This window comes from Hylaeus volcanicus, chromosome 6 (genome assembly GCF_026283585.1).
Source record: "Hylaeus volcanicus isolate JK05 chromosome 6, UHH_iyHylVolc1.0_haploid, whole genome shotgun sequence".
Classification (NCBI taxonomy): domain Eukaryota; kingdom Metazoa; phylum Arthropoda; class Insecta; order Hymenoptera; family Colletidae; genus Hylaeus; species Hylaeus volcanicus.
Window position 1 is genome coordinate 7919561 of NC_071981.1, and position 22255 is coordinate 7941815.

The window sequence follows — 22255 nt, forward strand, 5'->3', positions numbered from 1 at the left end:
TCAGATTGGAAAATGGTAAAGGACTTTTCGATTTCTTTTTATACGAGAAATCAATGCCATGGAAAGATTTCATGGGATACTTAAGAATATATAATAATGACAAATACCTGCGCTGGTCAATTTATTCAGGAGTTAGCTATGGATTCGTGGCTTACCTGAAACAGAAGAGAAATGATCGAATTAGTGACAAAGAAGTGCGATGAAACTTAGAATTGTTCTTAGAATTATTAGAATAAAGTCCATTTGTGAGTAATCATTTATTTAAATCAGAAGAAATTATATCATTTCTGTAACTATTTATTTTCCTCTGATTAATTAAATTAATTATTTAAAAAGCAAATCCATGTTACAGTTTGTACTACAACGTTATTCAACATCACGTTTCTTCTCGCAAATCTACAAGCACAATATCTCTTAACAAGAGAAGCAACCTGGGACGTCATAAGAGGAGACTCGTGTCTGACGTAATTTACAGTCACCGAAATGGCCCTGAGCGGACAACTAAGCTTAATCTTGCTATAACAGACTCGTTAGTAAGGCTACCTGCGTGGAAACGCCTGTCTTAAACGCGAGGATATTTAGTGGCTAGACGAAGAATCTACACACAGTGTTCCTAACACCTTTGGCTTGTTGATATATACTGTTAACACGTTGACTGCGTGAAATTGGTTTCATAGATCATTTCCTGTGTCCTAAATATTATTATTAGATGCTATTATTATTTATAGATGTAATATCATACAAACATAGATCTGGTGATAGTATGTCTTAAAATTATGACTTGGATGAATAACATCACCAAACAAATATTCGTAAAACATTTACCGATTACGTTAATGATAAATATTAGAGGACACATTTAATTTCTATGATTCTTCTACTTCGCTTTTCCAGCAATGCCAAATAATGTTTGCATCCCTCGAACGTTGGAATCGTTCCTTTAACATGGAATCGCCAATATTTATATTTATATAACTGGGAGAGGAAGTATTTGCGGTATTTGGGTAGTTTGATGTTCTTTCGTAAATATTATTAGTAGTGCAGCAACCATTTAGGCAAAGAGCTGCGAGGTCTATTTGACGATTTTAACTAAAGGTGTGTTCTGGAGCAGTGGAAGTAATGAAATTTACGCTTGCAAACAATTTATTTAGTAATAATTTACAATGACTAGTACTAGGCTAGTTTTTAATAATTTTCAAAATAATGTATAGGAAAATTCTCGCCGTGGAAAATCCACTGGCAAAGCTTAAAAAATCATTGAAATTCCCCTAGATGACGTTTGACGCGCGGAAAATCTGGAAACAGTCTTTCGCGAATAGCCAATTAATATAAACACCAGTCGCTACAGGCGCAAGTCAATCAGTCTGTCAGTTGACCGTCACTTGCAGCATTCCTGCTATGGCGTTAGGAATAGCGACTAAAAAATTCTTGCAAACAGCAGAAATACAAAAAGCCAAATGGTAGCATATGGTTACCAGTCGTAATATTGATTTAAGACAGATTTAATTGAGAACAGTAACTACCAGAGTGTGGTAAAAGATATGTATTTTCATTTTTATTGTTTGTGTTAAGGAAGGAAGTTTGTCAAACTCTTAAGAAGTTAACGAACAGAAGATCCATAATGAAAATTGGCTTTCTCGATGAGCTTGTAAAGAGAACAAGAGATTTAGGATAAACTTATTAAATTTCACCCACCGTGTTCTCTAACTGTCATAGTTAGAAATTAAATAATTTCCACTTTGAAAGGATTCATTGTAAACAAACTGTAATGCAGGTTTGCTGCAAGAGAAAATTGCAGTTCACATACCCTGTTCTGTAAGTATCGTAGCTCACTCCGAGCCAAGCGACACCTACTCAGATTTTCCTGTAATCAAAGTATTTAAAAAACTTAAATACTTCACAAATACGAAGCATTCAACGAACCAACGTTCCATTTCCCAAAATCTCATCCTTTCCATTTCGACCCAGTGATTTCACACAGGCGCAGCCTAACGCAAACATTACATCCCGAGGCTTTCTCGTACAAATTTCTCCCGACAACTTCCTCGAATATCTTCGCGGAACGTAGCAGGCGTCGAATGGATTCAGCAACTCCGAAATAATATCAAAACTTATTTCCGTGGGCGTACAATCGAATGAAATTCTGGTTGCAGATGGTTTGGGCGAGGGGGGGGGGGGGGGTTTGCCATATGTTGGCGTCTTCATTGTCTGCACGTGAATCGGCCGTTCTGCTATTTCGGAAACTTTCGCCGTGTGGCACGATAAAGCATAAAAGTTGTATGCATCCCGTGCGCTTGTACCGCCACGTTGCATAAGTGTCAACAAGTTGTTTGAAAAATGCACTCGCAGCTGATTCGGAGGGAGAAGTTTGGCGCGTAAACTCCGTCGGTGGTACTCCACCACCTCTACTCCCCTCTACCGTCCCCTCCCCCCACCCTCCACAAGTTATTTGCGCTTCTCGAATTGCTTCCGAGAAACCGGTCGAAGAGTATGACAAACGAGGGGACGCACGTTTCGACAGAAATATGACTTGTTGGTAGTTACCAGAAGATGATCCGTCCCGGAGAAGTTTTAATTTTGTTCGAGAATCTGCAGACCGCTAGCCCCACCCTTACCCAACGTTTCTCTAACTCGGAAACGTGGGAGTTCACGAACTTTCGGAAGTACAGCTGATTGAGGGTGCGAGATGTAGATACGCTGTAGGTGAAACAGAATATTTTGTCAATAAAATAGGACGTTCTGTTTTATTGGCAGTGCATTCTGTTTTACCGACAAAATATAAATGAAATTATATATATATTGATGATACAATTGTAGTATTTTCAAAATATTTTTCGTGGCAAACTCAGAAGTTATGGGCTCTCTAATTTTGTACACCTTTCACTCGTATCACTCAATACTTCAAATCTATGGGAACCTTTTTTAATGTTTCTAAAAATATTGACTTGTATTATACACTGTGAGGCGGTGGTAAATCCACTATGTTTCGTTTATAGAAGAGTTATTTAGTATCTCACGAAGGGATGAAACTTTCATACAAGAATTGCTCCACAAAGTTTTCCTGAAAACAATCTAATACCCAGCAGACGGAACCACAATAAAACGACCTAAAAATTCCAAAAACTCTTCTCCCTTCCCAAAGAAATCCTACATAATACCACAGACAAAGAGCAAAGAATAATTCACATCCCTTGTACATATTCTCGAATCGCTCACGTGATTCCTTATTTCCACATAGACGTCCAATACCCGCAACAAAAGTATCCAGGAGACCGAAACGTTCGCGGACACCCTATACAGTAGGAGATCGGGGGTATATTCCCTTTTCCAGTAAATGTACGTCGTTATTTACGCTCGATCCGGTATAATCCTTTCCTTTCAGGGCCAGCGAGTTGCGGCGAGGCACGCCCACACCACATAAAAATCGATTTACCAGGCGTTGATCTGCTCGAATAATCGGGCAAGAAATCGACATCGCACAATGGAAATATTTATGTGTGGCAAGGAGGGGAGGGGAGGGGAGGTGGATCGAAAGCATTACCGCAACTACGATAGCAATTTTCCCCGACGTATCGAATTACAGAAAAATAAGAGAGGTAGGCGCGGAGAAGACAGCACAATGAAACTTTATATACGGCCAATGTAACGGTGGCGTGGGTGTATGCATGTGTGCACGGCGCCGCGAAAATCCGGCTGAATTACGGATATACGAAACGGTTCATTGGATTCGAGGGATGTTCCAGGGAAAAAACACTTATAGGAGGCAGAATAACTGGTGTCTGTTCCAACATCAGGTATATGGTGGTTGAGGATTGAGAGAATATTTTATTGTACTTGTATTTGTTTATATTGACATTTTTAGGTGCAAAATTAGGGGTATACGAAACGGTTCATTGGATTCGAGGGATGTTCCAGGGAAAAAACACTTATAGGAGGCTGAGTAACTGGTGTTTATTTCAGTGTCAGGTATATGGGGGTGGTTGGAGATTGAGAAAATGTTTGTTGTACTTCCGTTTGTTTTTATTGAAATTTTTAGTTCCAAGGCTTCCTTATCCAGTGTGATATTTGCTGAATTATATTTTACAAAGTGTATTTTATGTGGTAATATTCGTGCTTTTAAAAGTTTGTCACGGTGGTTCGGTCGGCGAACACACTGAATTTTGAGATAATATATTGCCTCAAATTAGCCTGTACTTTGTCTTGAAATATGCTTTTCCTCCCTTAAATAACACGATAGAATTCATGTTAAAGGACTGCCTTCCAAAATGTCCAACAATCTTTATTTAATTTATTTAGAGAATAATTCAGTAAATAATTCAATAAATAAATAATTCAGTAAATAGTTCAAGGTTAGGTCTGAGTTAGGTCTGGGTTTGAATCACACGTTTTAAAATCTCTTACTAAAATATTAACTATGCATAGATTTCCTTGAGAAAAGTTTCACCATTGGAGAACATTTATTTGATGATCATGCACTTGGATAGGGGAATAAGTCGATTACTATAAAACTTGAAATACTTAGAGGAAAAGCAAAATTACGAGACATGTACCCCTCTCTATCGGTAACGTGAGCTCCGAGGGCAAAGTTTCTTCCAAAGTTTTATTCTTCTGATAGTGTCTAGAATCTAGGTATTATTGGAGCTGCAATAAAACCTCTCGAAGAAAAGTTTTATAGTTGTCTGATCTCGAATAATGGGCTGCATGGGATGGTAAGGAAGTGTAATGAAATTTTCAGTTCGTGTCTATCTTCATTGATAGCAAGACTTTTGCCATGAATTTAAAAAGCAATAAACAACAATCCAAACCATCCATTTTTCTATATTTTAATAGAAAAAAATTAATACACGTTATGATAATTTAGAAAGAGAAAATAATTATACCTTGAATATATTAGATTTGAAATATTATAAATAACAAAATACTTCTTCATTACTTTTCAAATTCACGATGTATAAAAATTCGCGACCGATTCGCATTCGATATTAAAATCTTTACTAATGTTTTCGACTTTCAGTCGAAACAGGAACTTCATGTAACTTTATCGTGTAACTCTGAGCTGATAGCTTGACAAAGTGTTGATTTACTCTTCAGGTACTGGGATTGTTAACGAAAGTTCGAATGTTTCGTCTCTTTCGAGGGGCACCTCTCGTGCAAATTAAAAAGGATCTAAAAGGCATCAAGTAGCACAGTCGTTATGTGCCTCACAAAAGTCTTCCAATTAAACAACACTTCTCCTAAAGGTTTTTTCCTTGACGTAAGTGTTGCAGAAGATGAGAGTCGCGAGTTCTAAGTAACTGAAAGGTTCCTGCAAACATTGACCGGAAATTAAATAAAGGAGAGTAACTTTTATTTGCTCCGATTCGTAAATTCAATATTGGGTATTGTTCTCGGATGAAATTTTATTGAAGATAACTCGAACGGAGAAAGGAAAACATTATTATTACATTTATCATCGTTTTTTCTAGCTTGTATGGCTTGGATGGCAAGTCGTCTAATTCGAATCCGACGAAATTAAGATTCGAGCGTGGTTTGAAATGGTTCCAGAAGTCATGCCAGGAATAAACACGTTCAGATTTATAATTAAGTCGAAAGTGGTGGCTTTGGTACCCTTCTACAGGGTGAATGAATAATTACTAAAAATCTAAAGCCAGAAACTGGAAGCCGACGTATTCAGAGACACATACGAGTATACAGAAATCTCGTTCGCTTTGGCCAGGTTCTATTTTCAGTTTTATCTTCACGTCTACTGTTCAGGAACATGGCACCACTCGTTACAGTTCCAGAAACGAGTACATTTCTCGCGAAATAAGCCAATAGCAATTAAATTCATTTTTTACCAAATTTACGTAGATTTATTCGCGCATTAATTATTCTTAATATTTACTCCATTTCGTTCAACTTCGTTTGTCTCAAAGTGTCGTTTTCTTATTCGATGATAATTCCACAAACTTTCGGCAAACTATTTGCAAGTCTTTATAACTTCTCGGTACAGTATTACTTCGGCAATCTGAGAGGGTCTGCTGTAGATTACATTTTAATCTTGGAACTTTAATTCCAGAGAAGTTAAATTACATCCGCGATCGGAACGATTTGAATTCGCCGTGCTCAAAGTGTTTCGTTAGTTGATGTTAAATAACGTTCCAGCGAACGTTGAAACACTTTAGTGAATCGTAGCACTTTTCAATTTGTAGAAAGGTTATAAATAGAATCTTAATTATTAAGAGAATATGAAGAGAGAATATTATGGAGCAAAGTGAATTTTATTATATTTTCTATCATTTATTATTTAAGGTATTAAGTCCAAACAGACTTTCATTTTATTGTATATTATTTATTGTGTAATGTACGAAGTCCAATCAGAAATTCAGGCCCTATAGTATAATCCTTTTATAAGAACACAGAATACTTCTGTATTATTAATATTTATTCGCGAGGACAGTGACAGAGATCAGCTTTGACTTGTTCAACATTAAATATAATTTCATTCTACAGTACAATCTGCTATAGATATGTACAGTTTTCACTCGAGATAATGACCATAGACCACTCCTTTTTTATAAGAACACAGAATATTTCTGTATTATTAACATTTATTCACGAAAACAGTGACAGAGATCAGCTTTGACTCGTCCAACATTCAATATAATTTCATTTTATAGGGTGAAATCCCAATTTTTATTCAAAAAGTAATGTATAAATCTTATATTCAAAATACGCCTTTCTCACATATACATATAGAACTAAAAATAGCATACTATTACAAAGGTTCGCACACCCGCCACCAACATTCAATCAGCCGCTATAGTTACTCTTCTAAGCCTTGTTGCTTTTGAAAATTAACCATTTAGTAATAACATATTAAATTATCTAAGTGCTAGCGAGAGATATTCTTGAAAAAATAATTTCACTCAAAATGGCAACGATTCGAACACCCTCTACACTTGCAGAACGTCCATTTTGCATGTATAAAAAGTTAACTAGGTTTTGAAAAATAAAAAATACTCTCGCAAGCGTTTAAAGGATATAAAATGTTACTAAAAAATGCTCGTGTTGTGAATTTCGAAAAACCCATCTCTGAGGTAGAGTTGTCACCATGGAATATTCCTGTAAAAAGCTACATAGTCGTGACATTGTTAATTTAAGATATTTTCGAATACAAAAATTGCATCGTATTCATCGTCATCATATCATCAGCATCATTGACAATGTCACAACAATATCGTTGCAATTGTACATATATACATACAATCATCAATTTCATCACTTTCATTGTCATCATATCATCATCATCATTAACAATATCAACAATATCGTTGAAATTGTACCATCACAATTATAAACCTACCATTGCCACTATTATTATATCCCAATCATCATCTTTATCAACATTGCAATCATTGCATCATTGCATCATCTTTATCAACATGATAAAATTGATGATTGTATAATCATCATCATCTTCATCATCGTCATCACTGACAATATCACAACAATATCGTCGAAATTGTACCACAATTATAAATCTACCATTTCCATTATTATTATATCACTATCATCACCGTTGCATCATCTTCAGCAACATTATACAATCATCAATTTACACATAGGCTAAGTTCCGCGCCCGTCTAGCATTCGCAACTCTGGCGATCGACTGAAGGACGATTCAGACTATACGACACTGACCGTCACGTTCCGGCAACGACACGTACCAGCACTGACACGACAAAACATTAAAACACGCGTTTTAATGGAACTATTCACACTATTCTCGATGACGGAACATTCAGGTCGGTGTCTGTTAAGTGTGGATAGTTCCATTAAAACGCGTGTTTTAATGTTTTGTCGTGTCGGTGCCGGTACGTGTCGTTGCCCGAACGTGACGGTCCGTGTCCTATAGTCTGAATCGACCTTGAGTCGACTCCCCGTTCGCGAAAGTCCACCCGCCGGACTTTCCGTGACAACTTAAAGAACTAAATCTGACCTCTCTTTTTCTCTATTATTGTAACACAATAAATTATGCGTTACAAATAGTGGATTTCTTTTTTCATTTTTCAGACTTCCCGCCTGATTCGATGCCATAAAGACTGTCCCCGTCGTCGTTCGTAACTGAACACCGCGACAGTTCCGTTCCGGGGTGGTGGTAATTCTATTACGTCTGGAAACAAGGTAAGAACACTCATTACATACATCGTAGAATCGACAACGTCCTCCTCCCTGTACTTCCTCCTTATCCTCCAACCACCTTGACTCCCTCCGCGTTTCGAGGGGTCGGAAAAGCATTTTACCGTTCCATAGAATTACTAGAAAACGCGAAGACGCGCGGAGGTGGAAAGTTCCACGGCGGATGGCACTCGAACGGTGTGTGCACACGGAAATACACGCTTGGCCCGGGCTAAGTAAAAGGTGCTCCGCGGAGAACAGAAATACTGGAACAGGGACTGCGAGGTGGGGAGGTGTACAAGGGGAGGTGGAGGTGCGCGAAGGAGGCTCTCTTGAAAGAGGTCAGAGAATCTACGGATGTTTCGGGATTGCAGCTATTCTTCAGCCACAATAAGAGACACGAGAAGGCTCGCGATGCGGATGCATCCGCCGCGATGCACTATTGATCCCGAAAGTGATGAAAATGTAGTTTCATCTACGAATGGTATGTGCGATACGTCGCTCGCGGTGCACCGGAGGGGGAGAGGTGGCGGTCGTGGAAAAAGGAGGAGAGAAATTTATGTGCCGGCCGGATGTATTGTTCCATGTACGTTTATAGATTTACGACCGCCTTACTACCTTTTTACAGGAGACCCGATTCGCTGCGTACCCTATCGCCGAGGAAATATCGCGCTTACTCGAACCGAAAGATGCTTCTCGATGTAGTCTCCGATATTAGCCCTGAGAACGCATCCTTCGCGTTTGGTGGAAGGGTGGAGAAGCTTTCTCAGGAATGAACATATTTTAAAATGGCAGACGTTCTTGCGACTCGAGCAGCTGGATCGAAAAATATTGCCGTACGTGGTCAGACCAGACCGGATTCCAATTTAACGTGGGCTGACCACGTACGGCTGCAGGTCCTCGCTCCACTTCTGCATGCCGGTTCCGTCCGGCCCACTTAATACTCTTTCGAATCTACTCCGATTTGACAATGAAAGCGTGATTCAAAATATCTGAATTTTTGGGGACCTGTTAATAAAGCATTCGCGCGTCCGTTTCCACGAACAGCGTGGTTGACGTGTGGTTACTCATTCACCTGGTACACAGGCCTAAACTCGCGGGTGGGTTTTCCAAAAAAAACGTCATTTTCGTATTTTAATGCTATCTACGCGGGGAAAAGACATCAAAACTGTGTCACTAAAATGCCTTGGACCGTATCACATGTGTTTCACGCAACGAAACATCGTTCCAACCCCTACACCTGTGGGTGGACCACCCCTAACTCCGGGCCAGCCTGTTCAGTTCCAGGGGCAGTTTTCGAAACGAGCTTTAAATGACATTGATCCTTAATGTACCGAGAATAAACATGCTGAATTTCACCGCCCTTCGAGGTGTGGAAGTGTTCCCTTACGAAGGGTGTTAAAAAGTGGCGAACTGTTCCATCCTTCCAAGGGGTGCCTATGGGGCGCACGGCGTGGGCGTTGGAATTTCCTGGATGAGGAGATTCCAGGGAATGCATTGAGCCCAAATTCGGGACTGAAGTCCAAAAATTGTGGATTTTGGAGGGGATGGGGTGTTGTGAGGGGTGGGTTTGCTCGAGAGGAATTTTGAGGGGTGCATTTTGTTGAGGACATCGAGGAGGGTCGCCCCAAAGGTTTTTTTTATTTTTTCAATCCCTTCCGTCACCCCTGGCCTCTTCAGAAGTGGCGTTTTTCGACGTGCCCCTCTTTACGGGGGTGACTTAACCCCTCCCTTCGTATCAACCCTCGCCAATGCAACTTTGCGCACATTTAGAAGACACTTCAAAACTACTCCTCGCGAAGTTTCTCCAAAATCGGTTAAAAACTCCCATAGATATGACGTTTTAAAAAAGTGTCCCTTTAATTTTGTCGGTCAGTATATTTTGGCATAGAAGAGGAAGCTGCCACGTCGATTGGATGATTTTAAGCGATGTGTTCGGGATATATGGCTTCTGAAATTTTAGAGTATAAGGTTTTTTCATGCGTACTTCTGGGTATTGTTACCTGATGTATAGTTGGTGCGCGTAAGGTTGACACCCCTACCCGCACGCATCTTCGGTATTGGCCAGGTCAAAATACGCATTTTCGGTATCGACCTAGGCAAACGCTACCGCGAGACGAAGACCGTGAACAAGATAGAGTGAGAGGGCAATAGTAATTATTGGCGTCAGGTTAACCCTCGAGCACCGGACGCCCGCACGAACGACGGAGCCAGGTCACTATTCAGGTATCAGAATACGCCTATGCAGTGTGACTGCTCGAAAAAAGGGGGAAGTTTAGGCGGACCGAACGTCCCTTTCTCTGGAGGACCGAACGATTCCCTGTCCCCAGTACTCCTCTAGTTTGGAGATCGTGCGCCAACCGATCAGCAAGCGTCTATACTCTGCGTTCACAACATGTTGGCGAGCCAAGGACAAGGTTCCCACTCTGTTCCACCTTTCCTGACACCATGCGCTGTGTCGTCATTGGCTGCGGGGAGTGACAAGAGACGACGGCGAGTATATCGGGACAGAGTGAGATGAACTGATTTCACAGCATTGGCGTGGGTTCCCATTATATTTAGTATCAGGAGGTCCGTTCCCTGGGGTGGTCGATGGTGCTAGACCTCCCCAGAATAAGAGAACCCTAGAGCAAAACTCCTTACAATTGCTGGAGACTAGAGTTTTACGAGGTTTCCGAGTACTTGCCTCGATGAAGTGTAATAATGGAGAGGGCTTGTCTTTCCATTTTCTTTCCCGGTCGGCCTGTGTGAGTTCGATAGAATAAGAACCCCTACCAGTGGTACTGGTACTAATAATCAGTTATTAGGCGCCGATTGTCGTTCTACAAACCCATCACCTTCGTGTGGGGTCGGGTGAGGCCCCTTGGCTTAGGTACCGACCTTTGGATAAACCCCCTGGATATATTTAGTATAAACTAGAAAAAGATACAATTTATAAGTTGTATCTATTGCCGCAACATAGTGATGCTGTTGGCTTCAGTCTTCTTTTTTTAATCATTCTCGGATTTTCGTTGCCTTTAAGTATTTATAGGACTGTATGTTAATATAAACACCCTTAATAGTTGGCACTTTGATTAGGAGGCTACGCTAATGCTGTAAAGTCGTCATTCTGTTTCACTCTGTCTCGATATGTTCGCTGTCGTCCTTTGTCATTGGCCGTAGCCAATAACGATGTAGCGCATGGTAGCAGGAGAGAGGGACAGAGTGAGAAAGAAAATGAGTTTGCCTCGGCAACTTGTTGTGAACGCACAGTAGCTGAAAGTCTTCCAAGCTGTTTTGTGATCAATAATTGTGATTGATGAAGAAAGATACTAATAATTTACAACAGCAAACGACAAATTTATTCCAGACTTAGGTGAGTGTGCTGGTTTAACCCGTTCGAAATACCAGTTCGATAATTGTATTTTTAAAATATTTAGAATATTTCATAATATTCTATAAAATGGTTTTTCAAACTTCCTAAAATGTACAGAATTATAGAAGTTTGTGTTAAGTGTGCCCAACACAGGTTTAATTTGATGCATATTTCTTGTTAGCTGGAAGTTTTTTAAGCTGCTTTCTGGTAAATAATAGTGATTGATGAAGAATACGAACAATTAATAACAGCAAAAAACCAGTAATAAAAAGCAACTGAAAAAAGTTTAATCTAGATTGGGCAAGATTAGTAATTATAGGGAAATTTTGGAGGTAAATAATATTTTTAATTAAAGTACACAAACATTCTGTTTATATTTTATTATTACAAAAATGTGTAAGTACACCTTCCTAATCAATAGATCCATTTCCACCTCTGACGACCAATTAACAAAATATTACTCTAACTTATAACAAAAACAATTTAAAAAATATTACATCCAGTTGTTCTTATTTTATACCTTATCACAAGAATGCAGATTATTTGCATTTACGACGTGCAATAATATAGAAAAATCTTATAAAATATACATGATATATATTTGAGCTGAATATAATATTATGAATACTAAAAATATAAACAAATACCATAATAAATATAATACTACAGTTGAACCCAACATACATTGAAAGTATACGAATATATAGTATAATATAATAATAGAATAATAGAACAATACAATAATACAATAATGCAATAATACCGCGCACCTGGCCTGGGCGACCAGGTCAGGCGAGGAGGTGATACCCCGACGCGGCGCGTCCCCAGGTGGCGGATAGGGGAACGCTCGCCACGTACTCTTCGGAGTGCGTGGGGGGTAGGAGTGAAATAAAATAGCTCCCGCGGACCAAACACTAGGGGAGGAAACCCCGAATCAAAAACCAATCATGGAGATTTCATACAGGGAGGAGAAATCTATGGTGCAGGGGGTCGGATCCCCAGTACCGGCATCCGTCAGGGGTGAGCAAGCGGGCCCCAGGACGTCCTTATCTGACGACCGCAGTGCTACGCAGGTTGACCACTTGGCCTGCGTAGCATTAAATGCTACAAGTGAAGGGACGAACGTCTCCGGATCCGTCCGGAGGACGAGACAGATGTCCACATCGTCGGACGGTGGCCGCCGGAGGCGACGCGGCACGGATGACAATCCATTCGTGCCGCCTCGGAGCCTGGTCCGGAGCCCTGTCCGTCAGGAAGTGGCCGCAGTATCTCCCCAACTCAGCGGGGGAGATGCCGTGAAAGTGTCCCAGGCCAGGTACCTCCGCTGCGGAATCCTGGCTTTTGTGGGCCAGAAAATGTGGCCAGTTCTGAACGCGCCGATGCCAACGGCCACGGTATCGGAAACCGGGCGTTCAGAACTTTGGCAACCCTCGAGCGAGCGGAGAGCTCACAAATAGCGGCGATGAAAACCGTCCTTGATGTCATGCGACAGGCATCCCTCAAACAGAGGAATGTCAGCATGGACATCAAGGACGGAATGCAGAAGCTGGCGGAGGCGGTGGACGCCCTGGGCCATGGGCTAGTGGAGAGACAGCGTGTCCTCCACATGCTGCGGGCCCTCGGCACGCTCACTGCGCCGCCATCCGGGAACAAACCCGCGCCTCGAACACGGCCTGATCGGAAACCAGACAGGGCCGTGGTTTCCAGCCCAGAGGAATAGGCTGCCAGGGCGAAGAAGAAGCCGGCCGTGGACCAAGAAAAATGGTCCACGGTTGTGGGGAGAAGGAAGAGGGCAGATAATAGACCTTCTGTTCCCCCTCCTCCAGTTCCAAGGCCACGAGGGGGCGCGAAGGGGCAGTTATCTGCCAAACCTGCGCCAACGTCGACGGCACTGAGAAACTCTGCTCCTTCAAAGGAGCAGCGTACCGTCGACGAAAGGCGAAAGAGGAAGAAGAGGAGAAGGCGCTGCCCTAAAGCCGGCTGAGGGCGCGACGTATGCGTCCATTATGGGCGCGATACGTCGCCAGGTCCGGCCGGAGGAAGCGGACACGGAGGTCCGCCAAATAAGGAGGACGCGGGAAGGGGCCGTCCTTCTGGAGCTTGGGCGCTGTGGGGACAGCGCCAGGTTCCAGTCCGCGCTCCAGACGGCGGTGGGAGACACCGCGACAGTACGGAGCCTGAAACCCCGCGCGACGGTCGAAATCCTCGATCTTGATTGCTTCACGACCTCAGGGGAGGTCGTGGACGCGGTCGCGTGGGTGACAGGGGAGTCGCCGGAGGAAGTCCGCGTCTCCGTTTTCGCGACGAACCCCCGAGAGCTGCGGAAGGCCGTGGTGGAGCTTGGCGAAGGAGCTGCCGTTAAGCTCCTGGCCGCCGCCAAACTCAAGATCGGCTGGGTGAATTGCCGCATCCGGCGCTGGACGGAGGTTCAGCGTTGCTTCCGGTGCCTGGGCTACGGACACACTCGTAGAGAGTGTAAAGGCCTGGACCGGAGCAACGCTTGCCGGAAGTGCGTCAAGGATGGCAACAAGGAGGCGGCGTGCGAGGTCCCCCACTGCCATTTGTGCGCGGGGAAAAAGGAGCAAAGAAGGGTAAGCCCTCTTCGCGGCCACGGTAAGGATCCTCCAGGAAAACCTGAACCGGTGTCGACTTGCCGATGACTTGCTAACGCAGCTTGCTATGGAGAAGCAGGCTGCGGTCGTCATCGCAAGCGAGCAGTACTGCGATCGGGACTGCTCCACCTGGTTCAGGGATGATCTCGGCACCGCGGCAGTGTGGATCACGGATCCACGGAGAGTCCGTATAGACTCTCATGGGGCTGCTGCGGGACACGGCTGGGTCACCAGCGGTGTCCTCACGTACGTCAGCTGTTATCTGTCCCCGAATGATAGCATCTCCGAATTTCGGGGAAAGCTCGACGTGCTGGAGGACACCCTACGCGACAAGTCCCGTGGGCTTGTCGTGGCTGGTGACTTCAACGCCCGAGCCTGCGAGTGGAGGATGCCTCGCCCCGACACGAGGGGGAGGTTGGTCGTCGAGATGGCCTCCAGACTGAGACTCGTCGTGTTGAACGTGGGGTCAACGCCGACGTACCGACGCCCTGGATTCGGAGACTCGATACCAGATGTCACCCTAGTGTCTGAGGATCTGGTCCAGAGAGCGGCGAACTGGAGGGTGTTTGGTGATTTCACCGGTAGCGATCATAGCTACATCACCTTCCAGTTGATCGGCGAGCGGCAAGCGCGGCCTGCGGGGATTAGACGTCCGAGAGAATACGTCACCTCTCGCCTGGATGAGGATAGGCTCTACGCCACTCTCCAGGCAGGCGTGGAGGCCGTGCCGCAGACCCCGCGTGACCCGTCCGATAGAGCAGGTGCCGAAGCCATCGTGCGCGGCACCCTTAGCCTCATCCGACGGGCATGCGATGAGTCAATGCCAAGGAGGAGGCCATTCTCCGGCCGGCGGCAAGCGTACTGGTGGACCGACCAGATCGCCTCTCTCAGAAGGGAAGCCCTGAGGCTCCGGCGACGAGCTCAACGAGCTCGAAGTCGACCGGAGGCCGCCGTGCTGTCAGAGGACTACAAGGCGGCCAAGAAAGCCTTAACTCGTGCGATCAAGCAGAGTAAAGCGCGGTGTTGGCGCGATCTCTGTGACGACCTTAACCGAGATCCGTTCGGCGACGGGTACAAACTCGTCACCCGAAGACTCGGTGGGTTGTCCGCGAGCCCAGAACTGGACGCAACCACGATGCGGAGCATTGTGGACGCTCTGTTCCCTGCACATCCGGTGAGGAGACACGACCTCGATCCGGTGGCAGGGGCGGACGTCCCAATGTTCACGGCGGCGGAACTCGCCGTTACGGCCAGAGCTATGAAGCCCCGCAAGGCATACCGTCCGAGGCCCTGCGCGTGGTTGCGAAGAGGTGTCCCGACCTTCTGCTGCGCATGTACAACGCGTGCTTGTACACGGGTATTTTCCCGGTGCAGTGGAAGGTCGCTCGGCTCGCGTTGATCAGCAAGGGGAAAGGGGAACCAGGATCTCCGTCATCGTATCCTCCGCTGTGTTTGCTAAACACAAGCGGGCTGCTGATGGAGAGACTGGTGAAACCCCGGTTGCACGAGGCGATCTTGGCCGCTGGCGGTCTTTCGGGCCACCAGTACGGCTTCCGGAAAGGAAGGTCCACCGTGAACGCGATCTCGCGCGTAGTAGACGCTGCACGCGTCGCCGACACGGTTTGCCACGCCGCGAGACCCGTCGTCCTGCTGGTGACGCTGGACGTACGGAACGCGTTCAACACGGCACGGTGGACAGACATGTTGGAGGCGTTGGAAACAACGTTTCGGCTCCCAGAGTATCTACTGCCAGTAATGGCGGATTATCTCCGGGACCGAAAGCTGTTGTATGAGACGTCGGACGGGCTCCGTGAACGACCGATCACTGCGGGTGCTGCGCAGGGATCGGTCATGGGGCCCGACCTGTGGAACGTCATGTACGACAGCCTCTTCCGCATGGGTATACCAGAGGATTCGTTCCTCGTCGGCTATGCTGACGACGTCGCCGTGGTCATCACGTCACGGACCGCCGAGCTGGCTCAGCACAAGCTGAACCAGGTCATGCGCCGAGTGGGGCGATGGATGGAGAACCACGGGCTGCAGCTGGCGATTCCGAAAACGGAAATCGTCATGCTGACACGCCGACGTATCCCCACCATTGTCCCGATGACTGTTGGGACCGAGACCATCCAGACCCGGAGGTCCGCGAAGTATCTGGGTGTTGTCTTGGACAACAAGCTCAGCTTCGCGGAACATATCCGGAGGGTCTCCGTCAGGGCGGCGTCGTTGGCGACAGCACTTAGCCGACTAATGGCAAACGTGGGCGGCCCGAAGCCGAGCAAGAGGAAACTCTTGCTCTCGGCAACCCAGAGCGTCCTGCAGTACGGAGCCGAAATATGGGCAGATGCCCTTCGGCTCCGTAAGTACAGAACCTGCATGTCTGCCGTACAGCGCCAGCGGGCGCTTCGGGTGGCGTGCAGCTGCAGGACCGTCTCCGAGTTCGCAGTGCAGGCGGTCGCCGGGGTAATACCCATCGTCCTGCTTGCATTCGAGCGGAAGAACATCTTCCAACGCTCCTCGGAGACCGGGCGGGCCGAAGCCGTGTCCCACGAGCGCGCAGCCACGCTGCGCGCATGGCAGCAACGCTGGGAGGCTGCCCAGCCGGGTCGGTGGACGGCTCAGCTGATAGGGGATCTGGCCACCTGGATATCCAGGACCCATGGTGAGGTGAATTTTTACCTCACCCAGTTCCTCACAGGTCACGGATACTTCCGTGCGTACCTGTCGAGGATGGGCAAGGTCGGATCCCCGGGATGCCGGTATTGCGACGCAGCAAGGAACGACGCGCTCTATACGTTCTTCGTGTGTGACCGCTTCGCCAGAGATAGGGTAGATCTCTGCGCCCTCGTAGGAGACGTCATCCCCGACAACATCGTGGGGGTGATGCTGCGGGGGCCGACCGAATGGGAAGCGGTCGCGCACTACGTGGAGCGTGTGCTGCGTCGCAAGAGAGAGGAGGGATGCCTGGATGATACTCCGGGCTCCCCCTAGCTTCGGTACTATCCGACCGGCGGAGGCCCTAGCGGGGCCTAGATGCCACGCCCCCGGACTGTTGTTATGCGAAAACGGGTCTGGTCCGGGGGGCTAACGTGGGAAGCGGGTGGTTTTTTTTTAGTAGAAATTTCACACTACCGGGTGCTGGCATCGTCCACCGGGCCCCGGTGCCTATGAAGGTTTTTCCACCCGCCAAAAAAAAAAAAAAAAAATAATAATACAATAATACAATAATACAATAATACAATAATACAATAATATAATAATATAATAATATAGAAAACATTATAATAAGTATAATACTATAGTTGAACATAACATACATTAAAAGTATACGAATATATCATAATGATATTATTCGGTTGCGTTTAGCACACATTAAATAAAATTTGCAATCCATTTATCACATTTAGATAAGTAAACTGTCAAGTTTTTTCTCAGAGTAGAAACTCGCGTATGATAAATTTCGATAAAATTTCCAGGTTGCTGGCGCAAGCAACCACAATCGAGATCGGAGCTCCCCGCTACTTAATTGTTCCAATTGTTCCCTAGTTATGGTGTCAGATAGTAACTTACACGCCTCAGATCGCAACCCCCTTTATGTACACGCACAATCTTTTCACTCGAACCAAGAGTTTACACACTGCCTTCTAGATATGCATCTTTACTTGCCGCAATCAGCGCTCCTTGTGTCGCTCACGAAATCACGTAAAAGTTCCAGACACCCGTGATTAATAAACAAGGCGCCCACGAACGAGGAAAGAGATGGGTGCGATATATCCTCTAACATTTTACAATTTAGATTCGAGACACGAGAAAAGTTGATATCTCGGTGTTTGAATCGCGAAACGCGTTGTTTGTTGATACTTAAGTATATTTACGTTGGGTATAAACCTCAACAAGCGTCACGAAACGTAAGATTTAAGCAGATATTTGGAAAGTGTACAGTTTATTTTAATATTGCGAAGCAATTTTAATTTCTTCTTCTTAATTAAAAATCTCTGGTTCTATAAGAAATTATGAAATACTATCTGTTCGGTAATTGTGCTCGCAAGCGAAAAAAGCGCCGCCAACGGATCTGCTCGACACGTGACGCCTCGCCGAGTCTCAGAACGCGCATACGCGACGCCATCTTGCCAGCCGGTCGACATCGTGATCGCCACGAGGGATCGGCAATGGCCATTCGAGTTCGTTCGCTCTAGCGCGTGTATCGGTTTTTCTCTACGCTTTCTCCCAAAAACAAATAGTTATTAATTTTTCTAAATCCATTTAAAATAGAAGTATAAGTTAAGTTTCGTTTTCTGCCAAAATTCATTATAGTTTTTTAATTTTGCATTTTTTTTTGTTAAGGTTAAATTCAATGTACAGTTATAATTATTTTCGTTACTCAATTTATCGGACCTTCTCGACGCCAATTAGACAAGGAATACTTTTTCGTTTGATAATAAGCATTTTAACAGAACACTATCAAACATTGACAAACAAGTATATATGTACTTCAACGTCTTTCTTTACTATCTACCGTACATCCTCGCTTAACTATTCCAATTGGAGGCGGTTAGTTGTCGCACAGCTCGGTAGGTCCATACCAGATGCTCTTATAAAACTGAGTCGATGCAAATTTGCATCGTTGCACCCTGTAGAGTGAAATCCCAAACGACCGAACGCTATGTGAATGGATATGGATCGCTCACATGCGGAGAAGCACATGTGGATGCTCGTTCATGCACGTTTGCACTGACATTATTGTACCGATGCACCTTCGTGCGGCTTAATGTTCTTTCAATTTTTTTTTTTCACCAGTTACGATTCTTCGTAAACCGTAAACATACGTACTAGCGACAGACAAAAAGTCGATCGATTGATCCGGTGAACCGGAATTCGACCCCAGAGCTATCCAGGCCATCGACGATGTACCTTGTCCTAACGATTTATTATACTGATGAATCGATACGGCGAAACATAATGACCTCATACACATGTAAGATTTGTTTCTACTTCTTAAGTTTCTACTTGTATAGTGTGAAATATTTAATACTATGTTATTCACATATTTATTGTTATTATATGTAAGTGTTATTAAGCTTTTAATAAGGTGCGTTATACAAAAATTATCAATTTGACCGTGACCATCAAGCCGTGATCGTGATCATTAGACCATGATGACGACCGTCAGAACGTGACGGTGTTCAACAGAGCGAGTCAATAACACGTCGGAACATCTAATACCTTCTCATACATCCTAGCACTTCCTAATACCATCGAACACATCCTAACACTTCCTAATACCGCCTAACACGACCTAACACTTCCTAACGCCGCCTGCAAAAGAGAATAAAGTTGTAAATCGAAAGAGTCCATTATGCAACAACGTTGCAATTCAAGACTGTGCCTTACGCAACAATGTTGCAAATAGAAAAAGGATCTTGTGCAATAAAGTTGCAAATCAAAGTGTATCTTGTGCAACAATGTTCCACTTCAAAAGTATACCTTACGCAACAATGTTGAAAATCGAAAATACTCCATACACAGCAATGTTGCAAGCCAAGATTACACCTTACACTACATTGTTGCATTTCAAGAGTGTTCCTTATTCAATAAAATTGCACGTTGAAATGTACACATACAGCAATGTTGCAAAACAAAATATCCACAAAACAATAAAGTTGCAGATCGAAAGTGTCCAGTGTGCAACAATGTTGAAAATTGTACCTTGTGCGACAATGTTGCAAATCGAAAACATCCCCTACGCAACATTATTGCATTTCAAGAGTGCTCCTTATTCGATAAAGTTGCAAATTGAAATGTACCCGATGCAACAACATTGCAAATCGGAAATATCTTAAAGCAATAAGTTGCAAATCGAAAGTATCCCTTATGCAACATTGTTGCCATCTGGAAAAGGCAACGAAGTTGCAAATTAAGTTTTGCCGTTGTCGCTGTCGTTATCGTTATCGTTGTCGCTTTTCTAACTTTCTAGAGAAGGAAAACATAGCATTTACTTCATCTCGAATTTTCATCTTTCACAACGAAACGAAATTTCTAAGCCCCGAGTGCTAGCCTGTAATTAGGACAGTGGTCGAGGTAGAATTTCAGTTCGCTGAGTAACTTTTGTGCATCGTTATCTACCTCACGACTTTTGGAACAACATGCTCATAAATCAGCAATCCTTAATGATAGGCGTAACTTATCCCTTAATGGATCCCTTTATATATATTTCAATAATGTTTGCTACATACTGGAGAATTGTATTTAAATCCTAAACATTACTTTATATCGAATGACGTTCAAGGGGTGAAAACTACCCTTAGACTTCTGGATGAAATATTTGTTTCATTGGGTTTGGTTTACTCCTGAAACGCGTTTTCATATAAACATGTTTGAGGGGTGTAAGCAACCCTTAAATATTCTAAATCAAGTAGAAATTTAATTAAATACCCGAGTAATTCATGCAGACATCCAAGAATATCCATTACATCCATTTATAATTCTAGTAACCATCAAGCACGTAGAACATCCAAACAAAATTTTCCTCAAGGCCAAACTGACACCATCGAAGCCGATCAGGTATTAATAGAATAAACTCAATTCTAGTAGCTTGAAATGTTAATTATAAATTTACCATTGCTACTATTATTATATCATTATCAACCTCATTCCATCATCTGCATCAACATTATACAATCATCAAGTTCATCATCTTCATCGTCATCATATCGTCATCATCGATAAATTAAAACACATATTCTTAGCCATCGTTAGTTATTTACCCCGTTGTTAATTCGTTCCAATAAAATTTTAGTCGCTGTACCCTCAGAAACGAGAAAACAGGCGTAGGTAAACACGGGGCTGGGAATCGATACTTCGCCGAGTCGTAACGGAAAGTTTTATTTCATCACAGCAAATGTTCGAAGTGTCTTTCATTCACTCCAATGCATACCGCGACACGTTTCCGAGAACACCGTGGTTTCTCCTTGTTTCTCGTCGAAACTTTCCAACTGTTCTACATTTACAACTACCAGTTCAGCAGCCGTATAAGGAAAATGAACCACTTTCGCGATAACGCCGAAAAGACTCCCTGACGTTCAAAAATGCCTGTTTCTAGTATTCGCGGGGGAGGGCTGATAAACTCTTGAGAGTTTTACCAGTCAGCACTGTCAAGCGATAAGGGTATCTGGCATAGCAATCGCTGCAGAAGGGGATGCCTAATCGTCGCACAACACATGCCTCGTATATGTGGAAACTCTTAATTTTTTAGACCTATGTTTTTCTTAGCTCTTTCTCTTAATTTTATTCTTTATTGCTTGAATGTATTATTTCTAAATATTAGGACATTCGGTAAGAAGAAAAATATATTTATTTACGTTTGTAGGTCTATTTTTTAATTATAAACTAACGACAGTTTTATTATTTTCAAATAAATGTTTCATTATAACCACGTATAAGTATTTGAATTAATTTAATATTTTATTTTATTGAATATCGTATTATATACACAATTTATGTAGAATAGTCAGACTACTTACGATAACAGATAACGTTACGATAACTAACGAGACGTTTCATTGAACATATTTCATTCTGAAACGTTTTATCACACGTCTGAACTCCTCTCAGTTTCAGACTGTACTGAGAGCTCTGTTGGATCAGGCATATAATTAATAATAATTTTCTAATGCGACTCTTTCCTGCAGATGAATCAATCTTTACTCTTTATTATAGAAAGAAAGTGTTCAGTAGTTAAAAGTGAGTCTCCTCTTTTCCTAATATTGGCAATATTTCAATATACAAGGGCATACAATTAATAATAATTTTCTAATGCGAGTCTTTCCTGTAGATGAGTCAATCTTTACTCTTTATTATGGAACGAAAGTGTTGAATAGTTAAAAGTGAGTCTTCTCTTTTCCCAATATTGGCAATATTGAAATATTGAAATATTGCCAATATCTCAATATTGTAAATATGTCAATATTTCGCTGGATATTTTTTTCCTACGATATTTGTTCAATTCTTTTAATAGTAGGCATGGGTGTTACCCGTGGTATGAATAAAACGCGAGTCGGATTTCTTAAATTGGATGTTTTCCGTGGTCCCGTGTTACCGAAGAAATTAAGACGAGTTCGTTGACGTGCCA

General features: G+C 43.5%; 1 protein-coding gene across 3 annotated transcripts in view; it reads right to left on the bottom strand.

The window, feature by feature from the left end:
• The window catches only part of LOC128878190 (uncharacterized), a 428083-nt gene that overhangs the window by 218494 nt on the left and 187334 nt on the right, over window positions 1–22255 (bottom strand). Inside the window, exon 3 of one of the 3 annotated variants that reach the window (XR_008457354.1) lies at window positions 7–155. The exons of the other annotated variants lie outside the window; for them this stretch is intronic. The gene's annotated coding sequence lies outside the window, so the exon portion shown is untranslated. Of the gene's footprint in view, window positions 1–6; window positions 156–22255 lie in introns of those variants that run through there. 3 annotated transcript variants of the gene reach the window in all.